Source organism: Apis florea, unplaced genomic scaffold (genome assembly GCF_048593485.1).
Source record: "Apis florea isolate Af1SG1 unplaced genomic scaffold, ASM4859348v1 contig_1615_pilon, whole genome shotgun sequence".
Taxonomy (NCBI): Eukaryota; Metazoa; Arthropoda; class Insecta; order Hymenoptera; family Apidae; genus Apis; species Apis florea.
The window spans coordinates 4,130,616-4,148,216 of NW_028256416.1; the positions used below are offsets into that span (position 1 = coordinate 4,130,616).

Here is a 17,601-nt window from a genome sequence, read left to right on the forward strand (position 1 = left end):
TCGATATTTCGTTTTCCAATAAACAAAATCGTCGAATTGTGAGCGAACGCGGCCGTTGACCATCTTTCTCCATGCGAAAGGGTTAACCGCGTGACGAATGTTAACATTGTGGCGGTCGAAAATCGGTTCGCTCGATTCGAATGCAATTAAACGAAATTACGATTACGGGCGAGCGTCGGTCATCTCCATCGATTAATTGATCACCAGGCGTGAATACTTGGCGATAAAGTTGCCGCTCCTTCGAAAAACGTATTCGCGGGCAAAGATGATGGAAATTCGAGGATGGTAATTAAAAAGGCGCGTTTTACCGCCCTCTGCCCATCCGTTCGTCCACGACACGGAACACGACGGGAGGAACACGAGAGGGCTCGTGTCTTACTCTCTCCGCTCCCCTTTTTCAATCTCCCGTTTGATCTGACCGATGAGTATCTGGCCTGATTTATAGCGACCTACCCGCTTCGCACGGCGTTCGTTTCATTTAACCGGGCTTACATAAATATCACTCTCCTTTGGATTCCCAAGCGAATTAACGAAACAAAGTGTTCGTTTCGTTTTCACCTCGAACGTGGTAGGCTCTGCTATGAGATATTTCTCCATAGAAAACTCCCCCTCTTTCGAGAGTAATCAATGCCAAGTTATTACGTTATATACACGTCCTTTCGACGACGGACGATTGTAAACTCAGATGCACGGATCAGATGAGAAGGAACGATAAATCGTTTCGAGACGAAATGTTATTCATAGTCCGCGGACTAGTCTATAGTTGTACAGTCGATGGGGAATTCTCGTGCAAAAAGGAAATTAAAGTTTCATCCCGTTCGGTGGCATGAACGGGAATTCAATCGTCTCTGATCTCCCCAGACCATTCCTAGTGGAAAAATAATCACGCGTATACGATTCGTTCGAGATCGAATACAATCGAGCGAATAATCTTCTGCCTCGTCGTGGAGGAAAGAGAAGGAGCGAGGATGTCGTTGTTCCGCAGGCCATTCCACTGGCACTTGCTTCCTAGACAGATGGTCGGTTCAGCACATGTTATCTAACTGTAGGTCCCCTTTAACCGTCCATTTCTACCGTTTCTATCGTACGTATCCTCGGCCAGGCTGAGTGCGCGCTCTCGCACCGTTTTTTTCCAGCCTCCGTTTTCTTGCGTTTCTCGTAATCGCTGATCGTCCATTCTTCTTCTTCTTCTTCTCAATTTTGTCCTCTTTCTTTCTTCCCTTTCCGGCTTTCGAAAAAAATCGATAGTAAAAAAAAGAAGAAGAAGAATCAAGTATTATCGTTCCGATTATCCCAAGCGCGAGACGTTCTCTAAAGTGTTTATTTTGCAGGAGCGCGCGGCTTTAACCGCGTTACGCAAAAGTATAAAAAAAAAAAAAAAAAAAGGAACGTTCTCTATGGTTGTAAACGTTCAGTCCCTTTTACGTGCCTCCTTATCTCGCAGAAATCGCGTATATACGATTCGCGATAAAAAGGGTATATATCGCGCGGAATGCAAATAGGAAAATTCGTTTTATTACCCAATAATTCGTTTTATCGCCCGCTCTAATGTGAATTTATCGCGAGACAAATCAAGGTGGTGAACACGCGTCAATAAAGATTTAAACGAGAAGAAGAAGAAGAAGAAGAAGAAGAAAGAAGAGGAAGAAAGAAAGAAAGGGGGAAGAAAAAATGGGGAAGAATCGAGTGCTCGATGGGATGATCACGGATGGCATTATAAGGAGGGATGATAATCCGAGCGTTAAAAACGAAGCGTTCCGCGTGTGGTCCCGCCGATCTCTTTCCACTTATCGCGCGGCCCCTTGTAAAGGGGGCAGCATAAATTCACCGGTGAAATTTTCGTACCGGGCCTTTCATCTGATTTCATCCCGAAAAAAAATGATCCGTCGCCTGACCCGTGCCTTCAACGCATCCTTCTTCGTCGTCCCCCTCGTTAAACGGCTGCCCGTTTATCTGTTGCAACCAAAAACTGGAGTAACAACGCGAGCAACTCCAAATTCCTTCTCCTTCTCCTTTCGTCAAGATCCGCCTCGAATTTGTACCATCGAATCGACGATAAATAAATGGTTGGAAATTTCGTTGTATCCACAACTTCGATCGACCAAGGCGAAACGGTCGTTTCGTGCGAGCGAAAATTCGATACGTGGTACGGTACGCATACTGGATGAGTCAGTCGGGCGGAGGGGGAAGGAACAGTTCGATGACAAGGTAGAAAACTTAATGGATTTCGCGAAAGCGAGCTGTAACCAACGATTAATTGGATCGGTGTAATGAATTTTAGGGGGCGAGTGAATCTTTTTTTCTTTTTTTTTTTTTTTTTTCCTTTCAATTTAATCGAGAAAAATTAATAGGCCATTTTTCTCCTTGGGTGTTCCTTCTCCGGGTGGATGGAAATCGAGATCGATCATTCCTTCGCGTGTATAATAACACATGATGACAACAATTTTATTATAAAATTGCGGGGAAAAGTTGCGGAGGGGACGATCCCGGTGGGAAATGGCGCGGGATAAAAATTGCAAACGCGCCATCGTGCTATTCACGAAGAAGAGGCATGTGCATCGAGAAATTATTACATCGCGCGTATCCACGTAAAAAAAAAAAAAAAAAAAAAAAAAAGCATGTACACACATACGTGCTCGCCGTGTACCGTACACCGTGCACGATATAAAAATTTGGAGGCATCTTGATCGTATAAAGTTGCGTAAACGTTGGAATTCGACTATATACGATATCAAGCGGACGAAAAGAAAATATTCCTCGTGAAAGGAAACTCGATGGTAAAAAAAAAAAAAAAAAAAAGATTGATTTTAATGTATTTTCGTTTCGAGGATATAATATCCGTGACTAAGCATAATTCGAGGATCGATTCGACAAGGGAGACGATTTACGCTGCACGATTTACAAGATCGAAAAAAATGAAGTAAATAACTCTGATCGAATCGTAAATCTATTTAATTACGGGGACAAATTTGGAAATTCCGTTAACGGTACTCGCTCACGTAGCTCTTTCGAGCAAAGTTTCGTCGATTTCGAGCAAACCCTGTTAATCCCGAATACTTTACGAGTCGAGAAATATCGGGCGTTACTCACTGCGCGAAATTTAATTTAATTGGAAATCATTAATTCGTTAACAACATTCCTTTGCGCGCGATCATCCCAAAACCGTCCCAATTTCCACCTCATCTTCCCTGTTTGGGCCAAGATTATCCGTTAAATCGGAAGATTCGGGTAAAAAGTGTTCGAGAGAGGAAAAAACGCGAAAACAAAAATACCAAAGATTACTCTTTAATTATCTTCCGGGTGGTCAGGTGAATATTTGCTACCCGGATAAAAACAGCATCTTTTGATTCTACGGCAAACTGCTGTGTCCCGATGTGTACCGTATAATCTCTCGAAACGGCCTGTCACGATACTGCGCGCGCCGTAGCCCATTTCCAAGTTGCGCTATTCGCTTAAAATAAAACCGAGAATCGTTTGTAGGGAATCTTGAGTAAAAAGAAAGGAAAAAAAAACATCCGCGATACACTTATTCGAGACACGTTGCCGAACTCTTGTAAAACTCGATCCATATCGGTCGATAAATCCCGAAGAAACATGGCCATCCCGAAAAATTTTGCAATAAATCTGTCCACGGGATCGAAATCCCTTCCTTCCTTCCTTCCAACTGCTCGCGTCGGTCAAAATTTGTGAAAGGATACGTATTCTTACCCGCTTCTTACCGATTATTCCACACGAGGAATACGTAACCACTACCGCCTCTTATCTCGGATAATATAAATTATAATTTCCGTTGAAGTATCGGGGAGATGTAAATCCGAATCGCCTAAGTTCCACCGCGCGACCAGCAATGAGAGTAGGCGCGCACGTAACCGGCCGCTATTCAAAATTTATCATCCGATACTTTACTGCCTTCTTTTCCTCCGCCGACCGAGGTAAAAAAAATTATAGCAGTCAAACCATTTTTTCCCTCGCCTCTCGTCATCCCACCTCGCTCGTCGAAATCAAAACTGATTTCGTCTAAATTCGATTTCGTCGTAAAAAAAAAAAAAAAAAGAAAAGAAAATATCGATCGACTTCCTGCCTTTCGTCCACGTCTACTCCAACTTTCCTGTTTTTTTTTCTAACGTTTGTTCCGTTTGTTTTCGACCGAGATAAAAATTCGAAAAATTCGATTAGTCAGCGATTAAATATCGTAAATCGTTAATTTATCTATCGATCTTTGGATACGATATTTCGGTTAATTAATTTAGATTATTCCCGGGCTAATTATCATATATAAACTTTTGATGGGTATCGTTTTTTACAGTAACCACTCTCTTTGAATCATCGGTCGGACATATAATATGCTGATGAGATCGTCAATTCCGAATCTATGTTCGCGCGACGAGTAACATTTTTTTTTTTTCGGGTCTCAATGTAGTTTAATAAAAAAAAAAAAAATCTTGAAATCCATTTTGCGGACGTTCGTTTCTCGAACGAAACTTTCGTGTCGAACGAGTATACAACGTATGGAATAAATGTTCCATTCGTGACTATGATTATGATAATTCGCAAAATAGAAACTGGGCCTGGCTGCCTGGTTGAGCGGGCACGTGTTCGTCCGTGAACAACGCGGCTGATCGTGAAAAGCGTCACAAAGCTGGTGTTCCTCTCCACCGCCACACCGTCCCCGTTTTCAGCAGCCTTCTTTTCTAACACGGATCGCTAAACAAACCATCTTCCTCCACGGACGGATCAGTGTCCACGAAGAGTGCAACCTCTCCTATTCTTCAACGCTTAATTTCTCTTTTCTCGATCGTCCAGTTTTTCAATCTTCGAAACGATTTCTCGCAACGGACAGAATGTCTCCTTTTTATTAGAAACGATTAGAACGTGCGTGTGCAGAAAATTTTTCTCCCGCGGATAGTTAAACGAGAGACACTTACTCGCGTCACGGAGTGGATGAAGCGCGCTTTTAAGTAAGTCTCTAAGTAAGATCGAAAAAAAGATGGGCAAAAGTAGGAGAAACGGTAGGAAGGATGAAGAGTGGACTCGTCTTCTCGCTCCTCCTTTAGTGGGACGAGGAATTGTGTGGTGACCGCCGGGGACAAGTTGCATCCGTTAGCCGAGCGCCATCGAAACGGAAGTGTCGAAATGGAAGTAGAATGGAGGCGTCGCGGTTCGTCGTGCGCTTGAAGTCAGTTGACGAACCTCCTTTAATTAACCCAACTTCTTATCGTTGTAATCTGGATTCGTAGCATTCTGGGAAAGGGAGAAATCGAATTTTAATTTTCGAGGAGAATGTAATTTGCGAGTGAGTCGGCGCCACTTCTCGACTGGCGCAAAAAGACTTTATTGTCTTTATTGTCTTTATTATCTCTTAATCAGGACTATGACGTCGCCTTGGCAGTGGACTTGGACCCCGTAAAAATGAACAGAAAGTCCATTCTTCTGTATATACAAAATAAGTCACCGTACAGGCCACGCGCAGGCTGGATTCTTTTGGAGCAAGAATGTGTTTCTCGGCCGGAGTCGATGACATCGGCCTGGTCGTAGATCAACGGCCAATGCTAATAGTTACGTGTGCAATAAACCTTCCTCCCGGTGTTTTCCTCCCCGGCAACATCGATAGAGAGTCGATGAAAAATTAATTCTCCGAAAAAGGGAGTCGTCGGTTGGAAACACACGATATACACTTCGAGATAGGAAAAGAATATGAAGGAGAGAAAGAGGGGAAAACGGTGGAGTGGAGAATGAAGGAGAAACGAATGTAACGAATGTTGAATAACGAGTGTTAAATAACGGAGGAAAGGAAAAGGGATAATTTGGTATTAATGGCACGTGGATTAGCCTAGGCGCGATAACGAAAAGAGAAAAAAAGAAATATAAAAAGACCAGAGGTGTGTTGGGAGGAAGGGAAGGGGAAGTCTAGCGATGGAAGCGTGCATCTATCGTGAAAAGGGAATCGAACGAAAGGTTCGACGAAATTTTTCGGTATTCGCGAATTTTTTCGGCGAAAGTGGAGGAGGAGGAGGAGATCATGGTGGCGGCGTTCGCGACGATTCGAGAAAATATAACGAGTTGGAGGGATCGTGCGGTGGACGGAGGTGGAACTCGCGCAGAATCTAAGAGGCGCTAGATTCGAAAGTTGCGCGAAAGGCTCGAGGCCATCGCTGGTTGGCGTCATCTAGCAAGACGAGCAACCGAAAGAGAAAGAAATTCTCCGAGGGATCGCGACGCAGGATCTGAAGAGGGACGAGGAATCACAGAGGAGGAAAGAAGCGGTCGCGGTGGAAAGGAGACGGAGGAAGATGGTCGTAGCTCCGCTTGCGCTCTCAGGCACAAACTACTCGGCCACCAGCCAGCACGGATCCGAAACCCTACCTTCTCTCTGTTGTCTCTGGTTTACAACTCGGTTCGCAGAATACGTTCACCTTGCGCCCTTGGGCCCACGTGACAACCCTCGAACGAATTTCTTTCCGCCAGAGAGAGAAAAGAAGGTTCAAGGCTGCTCTTCGCGTTGAAAACTCGGTTCGTCCGGCACACCTGTTGTCCTCCCTCTTTTCCTTGTTTCCGACACCGTCTCATCAATCGCGCCACCTCTCCTCTTCCCTTCCTTTCCTTTCCTTTTCCTTTTCCGCTGTCATGAGCTCGAATGAGATTCACAGTTCGTCGAGTTCACCGATATCGAAGCGTGCTGCGAACGGTATCCGTAGGATGTGGTTCGACGCGCGACAAAGATCGATTCGAGGAGACCGATTCTGAAATTTTCCTCTTCAGTGACTTGATTCAAACAATGTGGGGTTGTTATTATATTGTGCGAGGCGAACTTTCCTCCTCGTAGGATATCCCTTCGTCGGGAGGGAAGAGTGACTCGCTCTCTCTCTCTCTCTCTCTCTCTCTCTCTCTCTCTCTCTCTCTCTCTCTTCTCCTCCTCGACGCGAGGATCGATGGAAAAATCGATCGGTAAAATCGATCCTGGTGATTCCACGTGAGAAGAGCATGGACAGAGTTACGTTGGCAAGGTGGAGCGGAAGGTGAAGAGAACGGAGAAAGAGAGGAAAAATTCCGCGAGGGAGAAGTGGAAGGATCGTAAGATGATGAATATCCCGGCTATGATGCGATGCGGATACGTCTCGGCTGTTTAACAAATTTCGTGCACGTGCTATCATCGATCGCCGGTCTTCATCGAACGCTGTGGGATCGATGGGATTCACCGCATGGCTCGTCGAATCCAGTTGAAATTTAACAGGTAAGTCCACTTGTTCTTTTTTTTTTCTTTTTTTTTTTTCGCCTAATCGTTTTCGAGTTTTCCACAATTTTTATTCGAGTCCAAGCTTTTCTGAAATGTCGCAAAAAAGAAAAAGATATATTTTACGAGATTGAGAAGGAAAGGGAGGCGCAAAATAACTAACGAAATCGAATTAATCGCGATCGTATCGTCTCGCGTTAAATAGCTGCCGTAACTCTTGATCCCTAACAAGATAATAATCGAAGCAAGTCTTTTAAACCGTTATTTTTCACACGTTGATGTCTGTATCGATTTAATAGTATTCGAATTGCTGAAAAAATCGTATTTCTCTCATTAATCGTTCGGTTAAAAATTTATTCTTTTTTTTTTTTTCTTTTTTCAACAACGTTCAGTCAAAATAATAGTGAACTCGGCAAGGGATGATCGATGGTTTACGATTTCTTCGACAAACCGGCTGGTCAAAGTTTAATCTAGTCTAATAACCGACAGTTTCAGTTTAATTGAATTTGTGGAATTTATAGTTTTTCCATTTCTCGAATTCTTCGAAATGTATATATATATACATTTATTTAAGAAAGTACAAAGATCGCTGAATTTATTTATCGATTGCGAATAACATTAATACACGGAGTAGTGATGATACGTCTACGTATGAATATAAATAGCTGATCAGAAGTGAATCGTTTAATATATTACTATCGCGCGATAAAGTAGTAGTCGAATTAAAGAAAAAGTAAAACTTTTTAACGTTTCGTTTTTTTTACGTTGGAACATAGATCAATGGGATTTTAAAATTTCTGAAGATAATTTGCATTTTCGTTATTGAAATATCCTTTTTAAAATAATTTCACCGAGCGAAATTATTCGAGAAAAATCGAACCGAAAGATTTATATCGTTGCCGTAATATAAATTCTATCCCTAAATAAAACGACACTCAACGATTTATCGATTATTGAGACGTTGAAAAAAAAGTGATGAAAATGGACTGGGCGTTTTTAAATTTTAAAGAAAATATCAATTTCCAATAATTTTTTTTTAATCCTTCCCAACATTTTTGTAAGATATTCCTCTTCCAAACATAAACATAATTCTTAAATCATTATTATTATTATTATTATTGTTAGGGTAATAGGGTATTAGAGGTATTTAATTTCACCGTTATTCCTTCTCGTTCGGGAGATCGAATCGTTTAATTTTCGCTTAATCGGCAATTTAAGACCGGTCGTAAAAATTGCGGAAATTCTCCGTACCGCGTATCGATATTCGCGTCCAGGAATCGAACGCGTCGAGGAAACGGGCAAAGATAGAATCTTCTCCGCGACGGCGTGTAGAAACGACCTTGCAAGGCCACGTAGAAGCCGCCTCGACACACACACCCACTTTATACCCGTAAAATAAGACCAAAGAGGCATCGTGAACGTGCTAGAAACCGGCACCGAGTTTCACCTAGGGAGCAAGCTTCCCCTTCATTCGCTAGACGGGTTTTACCACGTTCATTCAGCCTTGCCACGCCTCGATACTCCAGTTTCCGCGATCCTATCTTTCCCCGCCTTTCCTCCTCTTCTTCCCCCACTGATCATCGATAATCGATACCTATATTGAAATGTCTATCGATCACCATTACCGATCTATCGAATTGAGACGCGAAACGTACTTACCATTCGTGTCCCAACTGTGATCGAGAGGAAAAGAGAAGAGTCCGTTCGAATAAATAATCAGCTTCAAAGAAAAATATCTTCTTTCTTTTTTTTTTTTTTTTTCGATTAATCAACTAGCAATGATTTCTCGTTTGGGTTTCGCAGAAAGAAGCATCGAGAGGAAGATTGTATATTTATGAAAGCTGGATCGATAACGATAATCGATAATAGCACACCATCCATCGTTTCGTTTCGTCCGAAAGAGAATGATTTTAATTATGTGAAGGAACAGATGGCCGATGGTTTCGCGGGAACAAGCATTTTTCGTATCTCGTTAACATTCACCGATAGAACTTTATCGGTTTTACAACTTGGTTATAAATCGGAGGATTCCTCTTTTTCAATTTTTCTCAAACTCATTACACACAACAATCGAGCATATGTTGGACGCGGAAGTTGGAAGAAGCTAATTTCTCCATCATTCTGCCATCCTTTCAAATTGAGAGCTTAATTCTTTATTATACGATAATTTTCATCCTCCATCATTTTTGAATTACAGCTTATTGATTCAATCTCCCGACCTTGGTTGACTTTCACGTTTCGATAATCCATCTTCGCGATCTTCGGAGAATACGTTCGACTCCAATTCCTTCGAGTTTACCTTTATTTTCAACTCTTTATTTTCTTTCCATCATTTTTCCACGCATCATCTCCGTTATTACACAATACTCGAATGAAATTGTTTCGAAAATTGCATAACCGATCCATAATCAAGGAGGAAGCGCGTCGAAGCAGTTTTAGACCCGATTAGATCGCGGCAATCACGGTGATTGCGTTGCGACCAATGCTCTCGCGAAAGTGACTCGAGCACACACTCGAGAACAATAAAATTCGACGCGACCTTCTCCGCGAAACTCTTCTATTTATTATTATATCTACAAGCGTTCGAATTGCGCGATCGTTCGAGGGGAACTCAGCGAGGTTTCGACTCGACTGTCGTATCGCGTGGAAAATCTAACGTCAGGAAACGAGTGGTTCGATGGAACGGGCGCCGATCAGACGGTAGAAATAGAAATCGTAATGGTAACTCTCGGCTGCGTTGAACGACCGGTGTCTCGATGAAATTTCAATACGAACGTTATCTCGCTTCCGTTATCAAACTTCGAACGGATTCTCTCGAACGAAGTCGAGAGAAGGATTGAGCAGCATTAGGCTGTGTAACTTTTTCTCGATTCGAGAACACTCGATGAGAAATGAATGGTAAAGGTTGTTTATACGCCAATTTATTACAACTGCCGCGGCACATTGTGGACAAGGACATCGTGTAACTAATAATTCACCTTCCCTCCGCGTTATGTCGTATATTACACGTATTTGTCACTCCTCCAGCAAGCTCCTCTCTTATTCCTCCCTATGTAATTTCCTTCTCTGCTTGTTAGCCACGTTAAAAGACTTATCGCGCTTAACGGTTCCGTCCCGTTTTTATCTCTTTCCTACCATTCCCCCTCCCTCCATTCTTTTTCCTCTTTTCTCGTCTCCTCCGCGCTGGTATTCGCGTGATACTTTACGTTTCCTTTTTTTTTTTTTTTTCAATTCCAAAAAAAGAAAAGACAAGACCGATCGCTCGTGAATCTCCGTTCTCTCCTCTTCCTTCGGAAAATTCTTTCCCACGAACTGGGAATTGGCGTCGGTCGACGTATCGGAAGTTCGAGTTTGGCGGGATTTACTTTTGGAGAGAAACGTCTCGTCTCGTCGAGTTAAATCCGTCCGCGTCACTTTCGTCACGGCCAAGTTTTACACACGGCTCGGCTGTAATTCGTTCGATAGGTGCGCGCGCGCCTTGTACACACACGAAACGATAATAATCGTCTTCTCGTTTCCATTCCGCTGCCGATAAAAACTCGTCGAAATCGTGCTCTCCTCGATCGACGTCTCCTCGTCCATTGAGCAAACATCGTCGAAAGAAGGAGGGAAAAGAAGGGATGGGGGAAGATGATAAAAGAAAAGGAAGGAAGGAAGAGATGGATGGTTGCGATTATCTTTAACGGCGGAAGAATCGATGTTCGTAAGTTTACGATTATGTAAATTGGACGCGGCATTTACATAACACTCTTGTCAATTTTTCTTTTCACCGATTAATCCGAGATATTATTAAGAGATTATTTCTGAATCTCTTGGAGAGAGAGAGAGAAAGAGAGAGAGAGTTAGTTAGATCGCGGATCGAAAAGTTGGGTGGAGAGGAGAATTTTAAGCGATCGAACGGCTCTCGTTCGAGGCGGAAAGAAAGACGAGGAGGGCGATAGCGCGAGCGTTAGACTTTCACTCGGTGGTATAGAGAGCGTGTTACGATACGCTCGTTTTTTTTTTTTTTTTTTTAAACGAATAGCGCAATTATCCGCTCGTTCCAATTATAACGCGGAGAGGACGAAACGAAGTATTACCGCCGGTTCTCGAACAAGAACGAAAGTAAAAGCGCGTCGAAACGATGTTACGATGCTCCCATCCGGTTTCCTCGATCGATCCCCCTCTTTCTTTTTTTCCTTTTTCATCGATGATCGCGATATCACCGTATTATGAATCATTCCCAATAATAAAACGATCTAGATCTCTTCCTCTTCCCGTCCCGTTATTAATGGGGAAAAATTACACGCGTCTCCTCGTGTCGCGATTATTATTCCCATTCGGCCGATAATGAACACCCGGGATGGAACACGTGTCTGTCTCATTAAAGTTTTCAATTACCTTTTGACGTTCGCTCGTGTAACCATAGCGCAATTAACTACCGCCACAATAAAGTGTCTCACGATTTTCTCTAATCTGTCATCAATCTGTCGGTGGGAAAGAAAGAAAAGAAAAAGGAAAAAAAAAAAAGGAGGAATCCGCTAGGAAAAGGTCGGTGGACCGATTGTGCCTGCCAACCTTGACGGTTCATTAATATCTTCCAATGTTCGATTCGAGAGAGAGAGAGAGGGAGGGAGAGAGGGAGAGAGGGGGGGCAGGCACTCTCGTTAAGAAAACGATCGAAAAATCGAGGATTCCTTCGATCTCTCGGACAAGAAAAATCCTATGATAATTTCGTTGATTGATTAAATCATTTCAGAGATCGTTTCGTTTCGAGATGCGGCTTTCTTTTTTATTAAATTATACCACACCGGTGGATTTACTTAAACTCGAGGAGAATAATTCTATACTCGTAGCCGTCCATTTGCGCGTCTCTGAAGATCTCGACAACGGTAATAGGCTGTGATATATTGCCGGCTGACACTCGAGACGAAAGAAAAATCCCCCAGCGCTCCTCGCGCGTGATTTAAACATTTCTCCCCTGTTCATTAAGTCACGATCTTGTTACTGAATTTTCCCGGGAAATAAGAATGAATATGACTCCCCTCCTCTAGTAGAAGAAAATGAGAAATTCATCGCGGGATAGTCGTCCATTGCGTCGTCCATTCATCTCGAATTCATTTGCCGAAAGATTTTTATCGATCCCCCTGCGTGATTAATGAACCGGTGAATATCGATTGATGCTACGTTGATTAATCATTCGAGAAAAAACAGAGAATTGAATCGCGCTTCGAGGATTCCTACCTCCTCGATCGGCTAATAACGGCACATTTCTGTAATGAGATTTTCATATTGCCCGATAATACGCGTGAAATTTATAGTAAGCGGAATTTGATTTTTAATTAAAAAGAAGAGATCCAAGATAATTTTGAAAAATTCATCCACCATTTTTATCTATTCTCCGTTTAAAAATTATTACAAAGTGGAAACTTCCATGATCCAATTGTGTAAAGTTGTGTAAAAAAATCCGGAAAAAATTTGTGGAAGTGTAGATAAATCGAAATTCGTGTCCGAGCTTTCCCGATATCGAAATTTTCATCTTTCGCGCGCGCAAAAACTGTTACTCGAACTATCTTCGATCGGATATTTCTGTAATGAGATTTTTTTTCATAATAATACGCGCGAAATTTGTAGTAAGCGGAATTTCATTTTTAATTAAAAAAAAAAAAAAAAAATTGAAAATTCATCCTCGATTTTTATCTTGAATATTTTTCCAACAGTAATCCAATGGTGAAACCCGACGTGGAAGTGTACATATAAATGGAAATCCGTGTCGAGGTTCCCCGATATTCGAGAAATTTTCATCTTTCGCGCGTGAAAACTGTTTTTTCGAATTATCGTAACTGGAGTAACAGGTTGCAGGTGTAAAAAGCTCAACCGCTAACCTTGTCGCACGGAATGGAATCCAAGCGCAAAGCAAACTCGATTTGCATGATCGTGATGCCGTTTATCTGATCGTTTGATCTTGATTCGCCTCCTGTATATTAATGCGTTTCAATATCTTAATTGATACCGTTATCCCTTCCTACGTGAAAATGACTGTTAAGTTTTAACGAATGAGAAACACGTTTCATTCATTCGATTAATTAAAAGAAAGAAAGAAAGAAATAGAAACGAAATCAAAAACAATTCCATTACGTTTCTAATAAATATCAAATCCTCGTAACACGATCCCCTTAATTACAATTCGTTACTCCAGCGATTCTCTGGTAAGCAACTCGTTCGAAGAAGGGAATCAGGATGTCTGCGTCAGTTTTCGTGTTCCAACAAACTACGCGGGAACGAGCTTCTTCCTCGATACGCTGCTGCTTTTTTCACCACATTGTTTCCACATCAGCCCCGAGTAGTAGCCCCTTTCGTTTTCTAATTAGCCTACACGCGCTTATACGTGTACATCCACAGGTTATAATAACGCATAAATTTAAAACGCTCGCAGGAAGAGAGGATCGGCCGAAACGGAAACGGTTCCTTCCCCCTTATATCGTTCTCTATTAACACCACAATCCACTTTCCAGATCGATCCTCCTCCAAAAAAAAAGAAAAGAAAAAAAAAACGAAACCTTCGTCTCGTTTCTTCTTTTTAAATCGAGAATCATTCTCCTCCGATTCTCGAGAGGCATTCTCGAGAGAGAGGAATTTTCACGTGGAATTCATTCGGTCGGTTCCGGGCCACAAACGTTTGAGAAACGTTTCGAAACGATCTCGAGAGAATTCGTTTCGCCGCCGTTCCGATCCCCGTGTATCGTATTCAGGAAAAAAACACGATGGTTCGCACGATGGACGAGGGCGTGGAATAAAACAGATCGCGTTTCGTCACGCCGCGATGATCGATACAACCGCTTCTCAACTAGCTTCCTCGCCGTAATTGCCGCGTATAGGCCGTATACACGAGCGAGGTTTAGCGTTGTTTGCCGGGTAACAGGTTGCGGTAGTGGTGCTCATTAACGCGGAAAGAGAGAGAGAGAGAGAGGAGTGGATGCGCGGTCGAGCAACTTGGCGCCTTTCCAAGTTCGATCGTGGCAGGCGGAGAGCTGCGAATCAAAAGTGAAGAAACGACAAGAGCGGAAGGAAGGGAAGGGAATCGGAATTGTGGGACGAGGCGTAAATATCGTTCGTTATTGAGACGGGACGCGTGGATTTTACCATGGGTCGATAACGTTCGTGGAAAGGAGCGTGGCCACCGCGGAGCCAAGTATAGCAGGCGAGCGCCTATTGTGTCCGCGATCCGTGTCAAATAAATCAGTTTGCACGGTGGACAGGTAATTGGGATGTGGAGACGTGTGGAGATGACGAACCGAGGTGCGCGTAACTGTGCGATCGTGCGCCGGCCTTCTCGGAAACTGCGTGAGAAACAAAAGGAAAAAAAAAAAGAAAAAAAAGAAAAAAGAAAGAAAAGAGAGAGGAAAAAACGCATCCTTTCGACGGAATGAATTGAAAGACTGCCGATGCACACGCGACCCCGTATGCTCGCTCACGTACACGCAAAAATGCGATTAATAATTAATCGCCTTTACTTTTTATTACAAAGGGACCCGAACTCGAATCGCTCGATTTTGCAAACTCGTTCGCCGAGAGGAGTGAGAAGAGCGGGAGAAATGGGCGGTACTCCTCCCATGTTGATTCGAGCAACGATGCTTATCCGAGCGTTGCGTTCTTTTTTTCTTTTCTTTCTTTCTTTCTTTTTTTTTTTTTTTTTTTTCGAAACGCGGCCTTGGATCTACGAAACGATAAAATTAAAATTTCCAGATCCAGCCTGGCATTTCGGTCTTTGTTCGCCGCGGAACAGGGGAATCGAAAAGGGGCAAAGCGAACCCCTCTCGAGTTAGGTTCCCCGCCTAGCTGTTTCATCCTGTGGAAACGGAGGCGGTCACGTAAAGTCATGAAATATTAAAAAAGAAGAAGGGGAGGAGGGAGGGGGAGGGAGGGGGAAGGAGATTCAGCAGGAAGCGTGTTTCCTCCTTGCCTTAGACGTAGGCGTATCACACGGATGAAACGACTAATTGCCCCCCCGTGTTGAGGCCGTATTAAGACGTATACAACGAATAGAATAGACGGATAACGCTTGGATGGATGGATGGATGGATGGAGAGGAAAGGAAGAAAGTGAAAAACGAGAAAAGCGGGGAGGGCTGACCGGAAGGCACACGCTAGTTCTCGCGCATAAATCGAGCGTGGACCCGTTTTTTACTTTCCCGGAATGCGATGCACGCGAACGGAACACCGGCCGGCGCGGCTACCTGCGGGGAATCGCAACGATGTTCGTCGACAAAAAACTGTTGCTTTATGATACACGTCTCTGTTTGGAAACGTGTCGTCTTTGGGCAGCCCGGTAATTATCTCGAAATACGGTACTCATTTTTACTTTAACCTCCGCCGTATATTCGTACCTCCCCAATCAATCCGTTTGATTTATCCGTCTCCTGCTCTTATCTGTTCATTATTTACGAGCCTCGTCTTCTTTTCTTTCCTTTCCTCCCTCGATTTTTCTCAACATTCTTTCGCCCAAAAATGCAAAACACTTCTCCCCTAATCGAGAAGAGGAAAGATCGAATCCTCGTCGTTTCGAACTTTCAATTTTCTCAAAACTTTACACACTTTGGACGGTCCTCCAATCGAGAAGAGGAAAGATCGAATTCTCTTCGTTCCGACCTTTCAATTTTCACAAAATTCTTTCGGCAAAAATGGAAAACATTTTATATACTTTGGACACTTCTCTAATGACGAAGAGGAAAGATCGAATTCTCTTCGTTTCGAACTTTCAATTTTCTCAAAAATGGAAACTTTACACACTTTGGACATTCCTTTAATCGCGAAGAGAAAAGATCGAATTCTCTTCGTTTCGAACTTTCAATTTTCTCAAAAATGGAAACTTTACACACTTTGGACATTCCTTTAATCGCGAAGAGAAAAGATCGAATTCTCTTCGTTTCGAACTTTCAATTTTCTCAAAAATGGAAACTTTAGATAAACTTTGAACACTTTCCTAATCTCGAAGAAGAAAGATCGAATTCTCCTCGTTTCGAACTTACAATTTTCGCGAAATTCTTTCGACATAAATGTTAAACTTTAAACACTCTGGCCACGTCCCTAATAGCGAAGAGGAATTCTCGCCGTTTCGAACTTCCAATTTTCGCAAAATTCGAATCACCCAATGTATAACAACGAGCGCGTACGTCAATTTCCCCCCAAAAGGCGAAAAATGTACGTTTAACGGGCAGATCGCCGCGCCCAATGGGGGCAACACGCGTAACGTGAGATTGTCTCGTCAAACGGGAGCCGTGTTATTAATCAAACATCGTAAAAGCAAACGATCCGCGCCTCTTTAATAATCCGCCTCGCGGAGGGGGGGACCCTTCTTTTTACTTCCCTTCCTTATTATAATCATACGTGGCGATGATTAAACGTTAATTTCGATAATAGCTCGGCCGAGGTCGCGTACGAGGCGATTTTTCGTAAATCAGGCGGACGCCTCGCTCTTCTCTCGCTCGTGCCCAATTAATTGTGATCGGGGCGGCGGTAGAAAAGGGCGGGGGAGGTGGTGGGAACAGGTTCCCTCGCGCGTTTCACAATTCCTCCTTGCTTCCTGGCTTTCCTCCCCTCGAATAATACATAATAACGCGTCTAATAGCACAACGCGTTAAATTGCGTCGAACGACGTTAACGCGAGAAGGAGGAGAGTAGAGAACGAGTGGAGCAGATAGCTGCGTGCGTGCGGTGGATACGGTTGGAAATTCGAGATATCCGATGAATTCGATGTTAATGACGGAAATAAGCGTGCATCTGCTTGCCGATTTTTACTTCGACTATATATATAAGGCAGGATATAAATTAATAACCGTTTCTCAGCTTTTTCCTTTTTTTTTTTTTTTTTTTTTTTTTCGTCGTGAACAGCTCGATCTTCCGGTTCTCCGACGTTTAATCGATTTCCGCGGAGCTCGGTTGAAAAAAAAACGGCAGAAAAATTGGATAATTAACCGGAGGAAGAGAGTTTTCAAGGGAAGATGTACAAGTTGATAACAATTTTATCCGATCCTGTTTTCGGCGTTTCCATGAGAAACTCGATCGTAACGAGTCTTCTTTGCGCAAAGTATTCTCTCTCTCTCTCTCTTCAAAGAAAGGAAATATACTCTCCTCGTATAAATATTCGTATAAATAACGATACCTCGTTCGGCTGGTGGAAACTCGTTAAAAAACCGTGTTGCCCAATTAAAAGTGCCATAGACACGGAACCGCGAGAATTCGTGGCCGGGAAAGGGGAGGGGAAGGGTGAGGACGCGTATCCGAATTTAGTCGTTAAACTGGTAGGACGGCGGGTGTGTCTTCGCCGCGATAAAGCGGCCCGGTCTTTAACGAATGCGTTGACACTAGCTCGGCTGAATCACTCGCAGTAAA

At 43.1% G+C, this 17,601-nt stretch overlaps 1 protein-coding gene across 2 annotated transcripts in view; it reads left to right on the forward strand.

The window, feature by feature from the left end:
- LOC100865051 (shavenoid) overlaps positions 1–17,601 on the forward strand; it is a 60,682-nt gene that overhangs the window by 2,316 nt on the left and 40,765 nt on the right. The window contains exon 1 of one of the 2 annotated variants that reach the window (XM_086912980.1): positions 6,121–7,231. The exons of the other annotated variant lie outside the window; for it this stretch is intronic. The gene's annotated coding sequence lies outside the window, so the exon portion shown is untranslated. Of the gene's footprint in view, positions 1–6,120; positions 7,232–17,601 lie in introns of those variants that run through there. 2 annotated transcript variants of the gene reach the window in all.